The following is a 15,287-nucleotide window of genomic DNA, read 5'->3' as shown; positions in this document are numbered from 1 at the left end:
CCACACAATATAATATTATTTGGTTTAAAAAAGAAAGGTCTGATACATCATGAACAATCTTTGAAAACTTTATGTTCTGTTATAAAAGCTGGCCAGAAAAAGCACACATATCATAATTTGATTTATGTAAGACACTCAGAATAGGGAGATCTATGAAGATAGAAAGATTAGCAGTTGCCAGGGCTGATGGTTCAATAGGAGATAATGGGCAGTGGCTGCCAAGGGCCATGTGCTTTCTTTGGGGGATTATGAAAATATTCAAATTAGGTGGTGATGACAGTTGTACAGTTATGTGAGCATGCTAAAAAAATTAATCACCAAAGAATACATTAAAGGAGTAGATTGTGTAGTATGTGACTGAATGTCAATAAAACTTTAAAATAAAACAAGTCCTTTTAGGGCTCTGTATCTTCAGAGCAGTGATTCCCATACTCTGGTTACATAAGAAATATCTGTCCATCTTTATGACAATAGGAATTACTGGGCTCCAGCATCTGAGTCACTTCTCAGAAAATGTCTTTCAGCGTTCATTTTTTTATATGCTCTGGGGATTAAAGTCCTATGTGTTCTTTAAATAAAGTATGGAAGAGCCTCATGACAAATACTTCCTGCAGGCAATCCCCCAGCTCCTTCATCTATATGCAGTTTTCTCTCTCACTGAGTTCAGAACAGCCAAACTTACTCCCAGAAGGAAGCTTCTCTCGTGAGTGTCTCAGCAAAACTGCTAGATTTTCTCCATTCACTACTCAGTGACAACTGATTCTCTAACCCGGAAGCTTAAATGTATGGACAGCATCTGAGGTCAAGCAAAACAAAAGCCATGGAAAGATTCTCGGAGTCACAGTCTCTTACTAAAACAAATCCTTAAAGAAAACTCATTTGTTGACTTGGGGTTTGGCTGTACTGTGCTTGCTTCCAGGGTAAATCATGAACTCCTATGAAAACTTAACAGTAAAAGTGACAAATACACGGATGATGAACTTGCATTCCCCTGGATTTTTTTTTTGTTGTTGTTTTTGTCTTTTCGAGACAGGGTTTCTCTGTGTAGCTTTGTGCCTTTCCTGGAACTCATTTGGTAGCCCAGGCTGGTCTCGGGAACTCACAAAGATCCGCCTAGCTCTGCCTCCTGAGTGCTGGGATTAAAGGCCCACCACCCCGCTCCCCTGGATTTTTATAAGGGTTGGGGATTTAGTTCAGTGGTAGAGCGCCTGCCTAGCAAGCACAAGGCCCTGGGTTCGATCCTCAGCTCAAAAAAACAAAAACAAAAACAAAAAAAAGCCTACACTCATGTACAAAGTGAAGTTAAAAAATAAAAAATAAAAAAAAACACATCAAAGAATTAACAGCAACAGAAAAACTCCATGGCAGGCAGGCAGGCAGAGGGCCGTCCCAGGCGAGGGCATCGTCAGCTCTAAGAATATGCCTTACATACAGGGTAGAGGGGAAATTTTCAAATAAGAATGAGAAAGCGTGAGAAGCTCACGCTAACACTGTTTAAGGTAGGCAGGGTACATAAAATGTTACGTCCATCTACGGACTACTATACAATAAAGTATACATTGATTTCGAGAGTGTCCCTGTTACATTAAGCAAGAGAAAAAAATCAAGTTGGGAGTGTAGGACAGAACGATTTTAAAAGAGTCCATTCACCTACGGGTGAATATGCAGATCTAATGGAAAGAAAGGCAAAGAGACTGTGCACCATGCTATGCGCTTGATATGTCCATGGGGCAGGAGGGAAGAAGGAGGGGAGTTTCACGAGGCTGAATGGTATGAGGGATGCCTTGTTACCTTATTTAAAGTAAGAGAGTCTCCTGAATTTGTTATAGTCATTGAAAAACCTACAAGAAAAGAAGGAAGCTCCCCTTCCCAAGAATGCCCCAAACAGATTGTCATTAAGAATGTTGTAGAATTGATTCTCATGTTGGGTGGTAGTGGGGTGGGGGAGGGGTAGAAGAAATCATTTCTGATCTAAACGTTTAAGATGGGGGAGTGACTCCATTCTCGTTGGCATCACGACCTTTTGGTTTCAAGGCTATTCCCATCACTACACAGCACACTATGATGTCTCCCACCTCTAAAACAATTACCTTCCTTAATCACACACTCGGTTTTCCATTACCTCTGGCTCTATGTCCTATCTCCCAGATGTTGCCTGTATAGTCTGTCTTCACTCCCTTTCTTATCACTCTCAATTTTTCAACATTTTAAAATGCTTTCAAACTCAGGAAAAAAGAATAAAGATAATACAAATATTCTCCACAGTCCCTGGATCCAGATTCATCAGTTAGGGCCCCTCCCCATGTGTATGTGAACAGCTCTTGTTAGGGTCACCAGTGACTTCCATGTTTTCAGTTCTGATTGTGTTCCAATTCTCATCTAAACAGCGGCACTGACACCATGTCCTCAAAAGTTATCTTGACTTGGCTTCTGGGTGCCGGGGGATTTCTTCATCCCAAACACCTGTCTTCTCTGGATCTTCTCCTCCTCCTGTCACCCTCCAAATGCTTAGGGGTGCTGTGCTTTGTTCCCCTTGTAGGTCTTATCTAGCTCAAGAATTTAAATGCCATCTGTATTATGAGCTATGAGTTGTATGTCCTGCCCTGACCCGCCCTGTCCCCTCCCCTGACACCGAGATTCCTTTCCCCAGTTCCTCCCAAGTAGCTCCAGGGGAAGTTTATCTTTGTAGACCCAGAGTTAAGCCTCTACTTCCTCTATACTGCTCACACCCATTTTCCCTTCATTGCCTCTCACCTCAGAAGATGGCAACTCCATCCGTCCATTCATCCAGGCTCTTGATCTTAATATTCCTCCATTCTTTTGTTTGTACTATATCCCACATCCAATCCAGACCCCAGCCACCTGTTGGCACCCCACTCTGACACCCTGGGCAAAGCTGTTCACACCCCTCACCTCTCCTAGCACTCAAGGCTTGATGCACTCTAGTCAAACCATTATTGACAATCCTTGAATGTGCCAGCCATGGATTCTGTTCCCAAATTGTAACTGAAGACTCCTCCAAGTTCTTCTGCCTGGGTTTCCACTTATAAACATACAGCATTGAGTGCCAAGGACCACTTGGGAAAAATGATAATGAATATTGCTAATATGAGAGCATTTTGACAAAATGAGCAAAACAGTTAATGTAAAAATCTTTTGAGAGTCTCTTCCCTATATTTTTTGTTTTAAAAATCTACCAATGTCATTGTAATACACACCTTTAACCCCAGCACTGAGGAAGCAGAGCTAGGTGGATCTCTGTGAGTTTGAGGCCAGGCTGGTCTATATAGCATGTTCCAGGCCAGCCAAGGCTACAATGCTACACAGCAAGACCTTGTCTAAAAAAAGAAAAAAAAATTTATTGAGTAACCATTAATCCAGCTAGTTACCCTGGTAAACCATTTATTTTGCACAGTGGCTGACATGATTAAGATTAGTTCCAGTTCACAATCTCATCAGTGAAGTACCAAGGTTAAATGTTGATATTATTTCCTCTTAATGAGGCTGGCTGCAACACTGGCCCCATTTTTAATGAGAAATGATAAATTATAAACATGTGCTCTGACTCTGAAGGAATATACTCTCTTTAGTGCATGGTTTAGACTGCTTTTAGAACATGAGTTCAGTTTTATTAATTCCCAACCCTACATTACATACCAACCTTTGAAACAAACCTAGCCCACCATATTAGCCTATGAGAGCATTGTGTAGCAGACATCTTGTATTTAAAGAAAAATGCTTTTAACTGAAGTTTAGAGAATTAGACTATGTGAACTTGTAATTTTCATCATGAGGTAAAAATGCTGGAACCAACTCTACCGGGTTTTAAATAAGTATCAGGTCAAATGCCAAATAATGTTGCCTTGTTTGGTATCTTTCTAAGAAAAGGGCAAGAAATCTAATTCTACAGCTCAGCTCCCTTTCTTTTTCTCTTCTGCTATGTAATTTTTTTGGCATTTATTTTTATTTATTTATCGTGTGTGTGTGTGTGTGTGTGTGTGTGTGTGTGTGTGTGTGTGTGGTGAAATGTTATTAATGTACATGGAGATCAGAGGACAGCTTGTGGAAGTCACCACATGAGTCCTAGGGATCAAATTCAGGTTGCCAGTTTTAGTGGCAAGTACCTTTACCCTCTGAGACATCTTCCTAACCCACTGTATGTTTTTATATTTTCATTTAATAAAAAACAATGGGCTTCAGTGTCAGACATGTCTACCTCCTGCACTTAGATCAGTACCTAACACGTAATATGCTCATTAATATTTGCTCTGAAAGATGGGAAGAATTAAAGAAATTGGGGAAAGGTATGGTGAGGACTTCCTCTTTTTGTATTGAATAGCACTTGCTATGTACCAGGTGTACATTAGGTGGTCCAGATCTAACTATAAACAAGGCATCTGCTATCTCAGCATCTGGTGTTTAGGTAGAAAACGAACATTTAGAGCATGGGAAGTGCTATGCTGGGATGACCTAAAGTTCCATAGAACCCAAACAGAACTCAGGGAGAACAGAGGCTTTCAGAGGAGGTACCATATATCACGAGCCCTGATAGCTGACCAGAGTTGACCTAGTGAAGTAGGATGCTAAGGGAATCTCCCCCCAAAAAGGGATCATCTGACATACAGCACTGGGGTGAGGGAACCAAGATGTCACAGGGAACTTAAAGGTACTCAGTATGACTAGATCTTCAAGAGCTGAGGGACTGAGAAGACTCGAGAATGGATGCCATGTCATATGTGCTTGGAGAATTTTGAAACTGGTCTCTACCAGTGTACATTGAAAACCTTCTTAAAAAATAAAACAATTATTTTCTTGATGAATAAACACACAAATGGTTTTTAAATCATAAACTAAACTTGGGATAATATGTTCACACCCACATTTACTATGGATGTAGTTTATTAAGAAGTACACACCTAATTGCACTATATAAGGCTAGTTCTTTCCAATAAAGTTCTAATAAATTACAACAAAAAGGAATCAGGAAATATGAAGAGGAAAATGGGAGAGACAAGGGGAAGCTTTAAGACAAGGGGAGGAGGGAGGGAGGACAACACAAGGGGAGAGGGAGGAGTAGGGATAGTATTAGGATACTTGAAAAGCCATAGGGAGTTAGGTTTATCTAAAATTAGATAGATACACAGAAAGATAGATAGACAGACAGACAGATACACAGAAAGAAAGAAAGATAGATAGATAGATAGATAGATAGATAGATAGATAGATAGATAGATAGAGTTCAAAGGCACACCACCTGGGATGAAATTATTCTTCCAAGAGCCATAAATATTATCTAACAAAAATCCCAGTACCAGGCATGAGATGCCTCCTTTAGGTTGCTAGTAGGTGAATCCCAAAGTCTCCCCAAATAATACAGGCTACTTCTGTTGCTCTTGCTTGCCTCACAGAAACTGAAGGTAAATCCCGTTGCTGAAAATATCATGTGATTCAGACATAGGACTCAGGACTTGAACTAGATATGACATGAAAGTTTCCTTCCTGAAAACCAGCTTTCATAATAATAAACAGTGCTATGCCAGCTGCCAAGGGAGGGAAGCAATTAATAATTCTACCTAACTGTGACACCTATGAACCACAACAGTGACCATCATAGTAAGGTATTCCTAACAGTACAATAGTGGCATTCATAACTTGGAGGTAACCAACAGCTCTCTAATTGGGCTTAAGGCTCACATAACAGGGGAAACCATACCTGGTAATGGAGACCTAGCCAACTACTTGTGGCTAGTGAGGCCACAGATCCTAGAGGAGACCTTACTGCTGCCATTTTCCTAAACCATCATAATTCTTAACTGCATTCTAATTGCTTATCTTTATTCCCACAAGTAAGTGTGGTTCTCACTGCTCATCAACAAAACTTCTTTGTGCAGCATCAGGATATAGTTACAGAATGCCACAACTGGTCAAAACGCAGAGAACAACTGGCCATGGAAGCCCAGCCCCAACTGATACACCCATATCACAACCCCTACATGTAAGGCTCAGAAGAACATCACAGAAAAAGGAACAGAGAGATTATAAGAACCAGGAAGTTTGCTTTCAGGTTGTGTCTTTTGATATAACAGGGAAACTAGACCCATGAAATCTCATCAATATGGCTGATAAAACAAGGCCAGAACAAAACAATACCAACTCACATGCCAGATGGATAGGGAAAATTTCATGAGATCCACCACAGGCAATTAAGTTCCCGAGAAAGGGAGAATTTGTCTTCCTCAGAGATGAGTCACCCTAATTGGTTACCTAGTACTATGTGATCAGCCCTAAAAACATCTATATAAGCAACACTAAATGAACTTAGCAGGTATTATTTATATATGTATTCATATATGTCTATAACAATAAGAACTAAGGAATAAGTTCATGAACTTGAAAAGGAGCATGTGGGGGGTGTAGTAGGGGCTGGAGGGAAGGAAATTGTGTAATTATATTTTAATTAAAAATAAAATAAACTGTAGGCGGGAGTGGTGATGCACATCTTTAATCTGAACACTGCAATGCAAAGGCAGGCAGATCTCTGTGAGTTCGAAGCTAGTCTGGTTTACAGAGTGAGTTCCAGGACAACTAGGGCTACACAGTGAAACTCTATCTCAAAAAACCAAAAGTAAGTAAGTAAGTAAGTAAGTAAGTAAGTAAATAAATAAATAAATAAATAAATAAATAAATAAAATAAACTTTAAAATATGAAATGCACTTTAGAGTGTTTGTTGATAAGCAATAGAAGATAAATACCTCTTCACTGGACTTTGGCAGGGCAGTCAAATATGGCAGGCAGACCTTCTGTTAGCTGTGCCCTACATCTGAGACTCTTACTGACAGCAGCTTAGTATTTGGTGATCATAAACAGAGCAGGGGGGGGAAGTGATGGATTCCGGTCGTGTTCTCGATAGCTGCATATTCAGATACACACTCAGGTTAGGAGCTTTGCTCTGTGGCAGTCCCTGTAGAAATGCATCCTAGTGCAGCTCAGTAGCTGAAAACCCAGTGGTTCATTTTATTTTTAATTGAAATATAATTGCATAATTTCCTTCCCTCCAGCCCCTATCATGTCCCCTGGATTCCTTTGCTAGTCTGCAGTCCTGGCCCCGAGACAGTCTATCCTCAGCAGAGGATTGCAGTTCTTCCACACAGAGTCAGACTGTACCACAGCTCTGTTCAAACCCAGCAAGTGCTTCCTTCCCAGTTTCACTGTTGAGGACAGCCAAGGATCCCATAAGCCTGAAGGGTTACACATCCTTCCCCAACCCACTGCTGTTACTTCCTGGATGGCATTTACAGCCAGCCTATCCTTCTGCTCTTCTTTGCACACTCCAAGTACCCTCCTACCTAGGGAAACTTTGCAGAACTCTTCCTTCATCTTGGTGATTCCCAGATCCACAAGGCAATCCATTAAAATGTCTTCACACTCTTCTCCTCCTCCATCTCCTCCTCCTCCTCCTCCTCCTCCTCCTCCTCCTCCTCCTCTTCCTCCTCCTCTTCCTCCTCCTCTTCCTCCTCCTCCTCTTCGTCCTCCTCCATCTCCTCCTCCATCTCCTCCTCCTCCTCTTCCTCCTCCTCTTCCTCCTCCTCCTCTTCGTCTTCCTCCATCTCCTCCTCCTCCTCCTCCTCTTCCTCCTCCTCCATCTCCTCCTCCTCCTCTTCCTCCTCCTCTTCCTCCTCCTCCTCTTCGTCTTCCTCCATCTCCTCCTCCTCCTCTTCCTCCTCCTCCTCTTCGTCTTCCTCCATCTCCTCCTCTTCCTCCTCTTCCTCCTCCTCCATCTCCTCCTCCTCCTCTTCCTCCTCCTCTTCCTCCTCCTCCTCTTCGTCTTCCTCCATCTCCTCCTCCTCCTCTTCGTCCTCCTCCATCTCCTCCTCCTCCTCCACCTCCTCCTTCTTCCTCTCTCTCTTTTCATCATAGTAGTTTTCATCTGCAAACATGCTCTGTAACTTCCTAACTTATTGTATTTATTGCCAACAAGATGCAGTTCCCATAAGATCCTGAACCTTTACTGCTTTTGTTATGATATATCAAATACCTAAAATGGAGCCTGAAATGTTACTTACATTCAAAAACCTTTCCTGAATGAACTGCTGAAATAAAGCTTTGTGCAACTAGCCATAATTAACCAGTGGGTTCAGCATCCTTTATTTTAAGCAGGAAGGAGAGCTAACTTTATAATTATATGCAAACTGATTTTTTTCTGATATGCAAAATGGAAGCAAGTTCCACTTTGAAAAGCATATTAACATGATTAGCCTTGCCACTCTGGCAAAGAGTGTATGTATATTATCATCTAAATACATACATGGCAGAAAAGCACAACAAATATAATGATTGACTTTACAAAGTCACTACAGTAAGGTAATTTAGAAAGAGAAGAGAGATAGAAGTCTATGGAAGATTAATTTCTTTGTAAAACTAGCATAAAATCAGAAAGGGAACTATTAGCTCAAATTGCATTTTCAAAGTCAACAGAAGCCAGTTGGGGAACTTGGAATGGAGACTAGTACTCTAGTAGATGAAAACCTTATTTTCTGCTTTGAAGGCAAAGCTCACAGAAGCCAAAGCAGCATTATCAAAGCTCCTCCCTGTGCCAGCACAGCGGACTGTAATGGATGTGTTAGTACTGCTCTTTAAATGTCATCTCTACAAATAGGAATTTTCCCCTTCCCTAAACTTCCCTAAGAAGCAGCTAGCGCTCAGTGTCTCATTTCCTTATAATTTACTAACCTAGAATGGCCATGGAATGTATAACATTAGCAGTGACTGAAAGATCTAGCAACAGGCCACTGCTCCATAATCTATCAATGATAGGTAAAATATTGGTCATAAAAATCTGTATGAGTAGGTTCAATCAAGAATTTACTGGGGTTGGGGATTTAGCTCAGTGGTAGAGCGCTTGCCTAGCAAGCCCAATGCTCTGAGTTTGATCCTCAGCTCAAAGAGAAAAAAAAGAATTTACTGAATGTATGCCCTAGGATCACTGAACAGACAGATCCAATGCCCTCAGATTTTTTTCTAGCAAACAAAGACATTTTTTAGTACATTTGCTGTGATCCTATTGTAATAGTAACAGATACTGTGACCACAACTGTACAGTCAAGAAAGCTAAATCTTTCTTCCAAGAAAATGTCAGCCAATAGATCAAGTGTATCTACTCAGAAGAGCAAAGTAATTACACAAATAAACACTAGGATACAGAAAAAAGTCATTTCACAAGTTTAAAGTCCCACTAATGACAGAATTTTGTAATTGTTGAGTTATAGTATATATGAATGACTTGTTTTTGAAGGTCAAATAATATAGTTTCAGGGGAAACTCTATTATCACATAACATGTAACTTTCCTCCATATATTTACTTAAGTATTACTTCATTTATTCTTCAAGTAAATATTGATTGGCCAACTATATACTGGACACTGATTTAGGTGCAAGGGGATGTGAGCACAAATCAAAGTAATAAAATCCTTACTCTCCTGATTTCCGTTTCCTAGAAGACAGATAATAAATCAAATAAAACAAATAAATATTTTCAGAGGCTGATCATGTCATAAAAACAATAAAGCAGGATAATAGAATGACCTTGAATTCCATAAAGAGAAGAGAGTATGGTCAGGCATGGTGTTGCTATGGAGATCATTCTTCAGCTAAGGCTCACATGAAGAGAAGTAGCTTGTCATGTCAAATGCCAAGGGAGAAGAGACAACAGAGCACAGTCCAAGAGAAGGAGTGAGTGCATTCTCAGAAACAAGAGGAGAAACATGGTGCCCTCATCATGTTGTGTAGAGAGATTGAGAGGCACAGGGTCACATTGGAAACAGCATCTACTCAGAACAGCTTACATTATTATCATTGTTTACTATTTATTTTTAGAAATGCTCTAGGTAGACAATAGAAGTGTTTTAATTGAGGAGAGTAAATTCCCTCCCGAAATAGATTGGATGCAGCTAAAAAAAAGGAGGGGGAAGGTATTTTCCAGGGAACTGGAAAGCAGACTAGAACAATATTAGTCATAGCTCAGAAAGATGAGATAGAAAATATGAAAAGGCAGAAAGGTATGAAAAAAGGTTTAACTAACTGAAGTACTAGAGGGGCTAGCAAAGGGGTTCAAGGAGAAGGAAAATCAGGCCAAAAGTATGTCTGAAGAGATGATAGAGAATCTTCTAGAAATAATAAAAGATATAGTCTAAAAATCAAGAATTATATCAAATCTGCATCTATTAAATACACAGTCTACAGCTAAACACCAAATGAAAGAGAAAGAAAACCCTCAAAACCAGAGGAAAGGACACATTACCATGGAAGAAGCAGACTGATGGCTTCTTCAGATCAGTAATGAACATCAAATGTCAGAGAAAACTCCTTTCACTGAGAGAAAAATCTATATGCCTAGATTCTACACACAGAAAATGTATTTTGGGGAGATATTACAAAGGAAAGATCTTTTCAAGTAAAGCAAGCAGGGATTCATCAGACAGACCTGTTTGTAAAGAAAGCTCTTGGTTGTGGTTGAGGCGGGAGGAGAGTGGTCCCAATTCTGAGATATAAAAATGGACTCAAGAGAATGATAAATGCATGGATCAATCCAAACAAACAGTCAGGATTGTTTTTAAGAAATAAAATCTTGCCGGGTGGTGGTGACACACACCTTTAATCCCAGCACTCAGGAGGCAGAGGCAGGTGGATCTCTGTGAGTTCCAGGCCAGCCTGGGCTACAGAGTGAGTTCCAGGAAAGGCGCAAAGCTGCACAGAGAAACCCTGTCTCGAAACACACACACACACACACACACAAAAAGAAATAAAATCTTGTCTTGAGCAGATAAAATTGATTAAGATATGAAATGAAGTAACAGTACCAGAGTAGGGTAAGAAATTAACACCTTCTTCCTTATCATTGTTGGTAAAAGTACCTTTAGAGTTTCATACAGATGTCAATATCTTGTTTATTTTTTTGGTTTTTTTTTTTTTTGGAGATAGGATTTCTCTATGTAACAGTCCTGGCTGTCCTGGAACTCTCTCTGTAGACAGGCTGGCCTCGAACTCACAGAGATCCACCTGCCTCTACCTCCCAAGTGTTGGGATAAAGGCGTGTGGTACCACCACTGGACTGGATGTCAATATCTTAATCAAAAGTAAATATTAGAAGAGGAGGGGAACATATTGTGTAATTACCAAACCAATAAATTGAAAAGTACGATTGTCAAAAATTAATCTCTTTCTTTCTTTTTCCTCCTTGTTCCTGCTCTGAGTCTCAAAGAGGCACTAGGTTGTAGAGCCCTCATTTCTCCCAGTTGTAAAGCCTTGGTCTTCTCACTCAGTTTGCCTGGGGCAGAGAGACATTGGTGACTCATGGTTCCCACCCTAAGAACATTAACTACATTGAGAGAATTCTTCACAAGATGAAGGAAAGATTACTCTGGAGTTATCTTTATGGTCTGCCAGCTTTAACTATGAGTTCTCGTTAAGAATTATAATTGTCCCTTTGCTACGGATTCTAATGACCTTGACTTAGAACTTAAATTTCCTCCCTCTTATATTTATATTTCAAATGAGAAGCTATATATAAAAGTTGCTAATACTAAAAAAACAAAAACAAAAACAACAAAAAAAAACAACTACTGTAACCTTCTTAAGATAAACTGCAAGAACAGTGAAAGTTAGCATAGATTGTGGGCTTCTCATCAACTGGTCAGAGAAGTTTGTAGTGTAATAAAGTCTATTCAGCCTTCAGCAAACTAACCCCAATGAGTTGATAAGCCTGTTGATGTGTACAGGTGGGTGTACAGCCTATCCCAAGGCCAAGCTTTCCCAAGGCCAGCCTCAGGTGGACCCTGCTGTAATTTCTAAGGAATCTCTAACACTCTTCTCAAAGGTCCTCACTGCACCTGGGGAAAACAACTGCTTTTTATACTCTTGTCTCTTCCAGTGGTGGATTAGCAGGGAAAGAAGTCCCTCAAGCACCCTACATCGGTAAGAGTCAAGGATTAACAAGAAGATGCAAATTAAATTTTGAGTGGTTCAGGGACTGTGGAAGAGCAGCCCTGGGTGATCCTGGGAATGGTTTGGTTTCCTAACTCCTGGGACAGCAACACTTGAATACAAAAGGTACATGGAACTTGGGAGCATAACATGGCCCCAGCTCTCACTGGGAGCTCTAATCTCTAAGCAGTAAAGTACCTCCTACCTTGCTAAAAGGAGAGGGGGTACACACTAAAACTGACTACCAGGCATTGCTGATAGAAGAAAAGGTTTTTTACATTTTTAATAGTAAAACTTGGGGGCTAGAAAGACAGTAACAGCAGCTAAAAGAAATGCATCCATGCCGCTACTAAACTCGGGTTTGTAGGGATGCTATCTGTTACAAAAAACAAAGGGGGTACATATATAGTACAGTTTCTTGACACATTAGACAGATTGGTGGGTGGGTAGGAGGACAGTGGACAGGAAGGAGAGATGAGGGAGGAGAGGGAAGGAAAGAGTTCCCACTGGCTTACTGTCATTATAAATTATACACCATTATAGTGTGGTAGGGCTTTTAAATATATACCAGCTCAAATGAAATATCTTACATAATTTTCTAGCTTTTGACATTATTTGAAATCTTTTTTTTTTCAACATTTGGCATAAGCATACCCATTGTACAGTTGTTCGTATCCAGGACCAAGCTAACAGTTGTTTTGACTTTTTTTTTTCCTTTTGGAATTGGGAAATGTTGTGAAGCTTTGGAGTAGGATATCATATTAACTTTGACAAAAGCACTTTGGGGTTTGATTTTTCTTTCAGTTCACTGCAGTGTAAAGAGTGTGGTAGTAGGAAGCAAATTGGTGATGGTCACAGATCATTGCCCACAGCCTTGTTTACAGCATATGGACAAAAAACAAAAACAAACAAACAAAAAGTGATGAACTGACATTAATGACTCAGGCCCCACTCACATGAGAGCTCAGGCTTTTCATCCCAGCTCTGATCTGGAGAAAGGGCCGCTGTGTGGTGCCTGGTGCTTCGGGCCTGTACTTCAGCACTTGGGAGGGGGAGACAGGGGGATTCAAAGTTCAAGGCCATCCTTGGTGGCATTGGGAGCTCAAGGTCAGTGTAGACTATATAAGACACTGTCTTAAATTTAGAAAAGGAAAAGGAAATTGAGAGAAAAAAAAGTCACCTAGTAATATGCTCAGATTTAGAAGAGCAGGGAGGAGAGGGGAAGGGGGACAAGGCAGGGTGAGCCATCCTTTTTCCTCACTGGCTGGACAGAATAAAAAAGGATTTGGCCCAAAAGAACATCTAAGTGCGAACTAACAAATGAAAACCACAAACGGTTCAGCGCCAATCCCACTGAACAACCCCAGCACTCCCTGATGTCAGCAACCCGACAAGATGCTACATAGGCGGTGCTGGCTTATTGTCCCTATGTCGAGCTTTCATTTGGTTTAGGAAGCAATTTTACTGCTATGAAGATGTGGGAATGCCTTCCACATGAAAATGAGCTGTGTGAACTTGGATTGCCAGGACCAAGTTTTAGCCCCTACCTCCCTTGCCAGTTGTTTGGTTGCGGATCTAATCCCTAAATACTGGACTGTGGCAACATTTTACCTTCAGCTGTTTTTCATTTGACATGATTTTTCTAGTTCACAGAGGCTGTCCTCAGTCTCTCAGTTCACCTGACCCAGTCTCTCAGGCTGTGATTACAGGCATATATCAATATGCAGGGCTTCTGTGGTTTTTACTTCTCTTTCTTTCTGTGTAGGGGAATTAGAGTATGAATCCAAAAATAACAATGGGGGTGGGGTGCTAGAGAGATGGCTCAGCAGTTAAGAGTACTGGCTGTGCTTCCAGAGGACCTGGGTTCAATTCCTAGCACCTACATGTCAGCTCACAACTGTCTATAATTCCAGTTCCAGGGGATCCAACACCCTTACACAGATACACCAAGGCAAATAAATAAATCATTTAAAAAATATCAATAAGGGTAAGTGTCCAAGATTAATATCCAAGATTAAACCAAAGACAAGTCACATACCGACACCACGCTGTTAACTATCATTTACTATTTCTATTTAATTTCTGAAATGAATGAAAATTGAATGGAGTGACAGCACCATCCCAGCTTGGTGTTACTTTCTACTTTTTACACTGCTGTTTATTTGCTTACAGAAGTGGGAAAGACAACTTTTAAGTTCCAACACCAGGAAATTTGTAGCTCCAAACTGCAAGTGACTCCCAACATGATGCAGACTATGGCTGTTACTGTCGTTGCCTCTCAGAGCTTGAAGGTAAGTCCCTATTGCTGAAGACACTGTACACTTAGGACACAGGACTCATTATTCATGCTGGATTGAACCTGAAAGCCTCCTTCCTACAGTCTAGCTTCCATGGTACCAGAAAACACTATACCAGCTGTTGAGAGGTAAGCAGTTAGTAGTCCTACTCAGATGTGATGCCAATGAACCACAATGGCCAGCATGGCAAGATATCCCAAAGAGTGCAGTAGGTGGCTCTGGTAGTTGGAATGTAACTGCTCCCATAAACTCATTGGGTTGGGAGCAGCACTATTAGAGGTTGGAGTAGGTGTGGCCTTGTTGGAGAAAGTGTGTCCCTGTGGGGTGGGCTTTGAGGTCACATTTATGCTTAAGCCATGCCCAGTGTCTGAGACACCTTCCATTGCCTGTGCAAGATGTAGAACTCTCAGCTACCTCTCCAGCACCACATCTGCCTGCATTCTGCCATGTCTCACCATGATGATAATGGACTGAACCTCTGAACAGTAAGCCACCCAATTAAATGTTTTCCTTTGTAAGAGCTGCCATGGTCATAGTATCTCTTCACAGCAATAGAAACTCTAATTAAGACAGTGGCATTCACATGTCAATGGTAACCACCCCCATGTAAGAAACCTTTCTTTATGGCAAAATGAGACTATCACCAAAAAAAAAAAAAAAAAAAAAAAAAAACAGCTGTATACAATGCAAAGATCAGTGGATCATGGAGGGCCCAGCTCCACCGTGTACATCTACGGCATAACTCTTTCATCTGTGGCTCAGAGAACACTGCAGAAGATGGGGCAGAGAGACTGGGAGAGTGAAACACCAGAAAGTCTGCCCTGAAACAGCCTCTCATAGAAATGACCAACCACACAAGACTGGAACAATAGCGGTATCAATAGACACACTAACACAGAAGGGGGGAAATCGCATGGAGTCCCACATCTTGACAAGGAGCTACAAGCAAGCAATGACTGCCAGGAGAGGGAGAATTAGCCTCTGCCAGGTACAAGCCCCCTATCTGGTT

At 41.0% G+C, this 15,287-nt stretch overlaps 1 protein-coding gene across 1 annotated transcript in view; it reads right to left on the bottom strand.

The window, feature by feature from the left end:
* Window positions 1-15,287, bottom strand: part of Col28a1 (collagen type XXVIII alpha 1 chain) — a 163,567-nt gene that overhangs the window by 41,638 nt on the left and 106,642 nt on the right. The window lies entirely within an intron of this gene.

The sequence above is a fragment of the Onychomys torridus genome, chromosome 3 (assembly GCF_903995425.1).
Source record: "Onychomys torridus chromosome 3, mOncTor1.1, whole genome shotgun sequence".
Classification (NCBI taxonomy): domain Eukaryota; kingdom Metazoa; phylum Chordata; class Mammalia; order Rodentia; family Cricetidae; genus Onychomys; species Onychomys torridus.
Note: the sequence above shows the minus strand (reverse complement) of the source record. Positions and strands in the feature narration are given on the sequence as shown.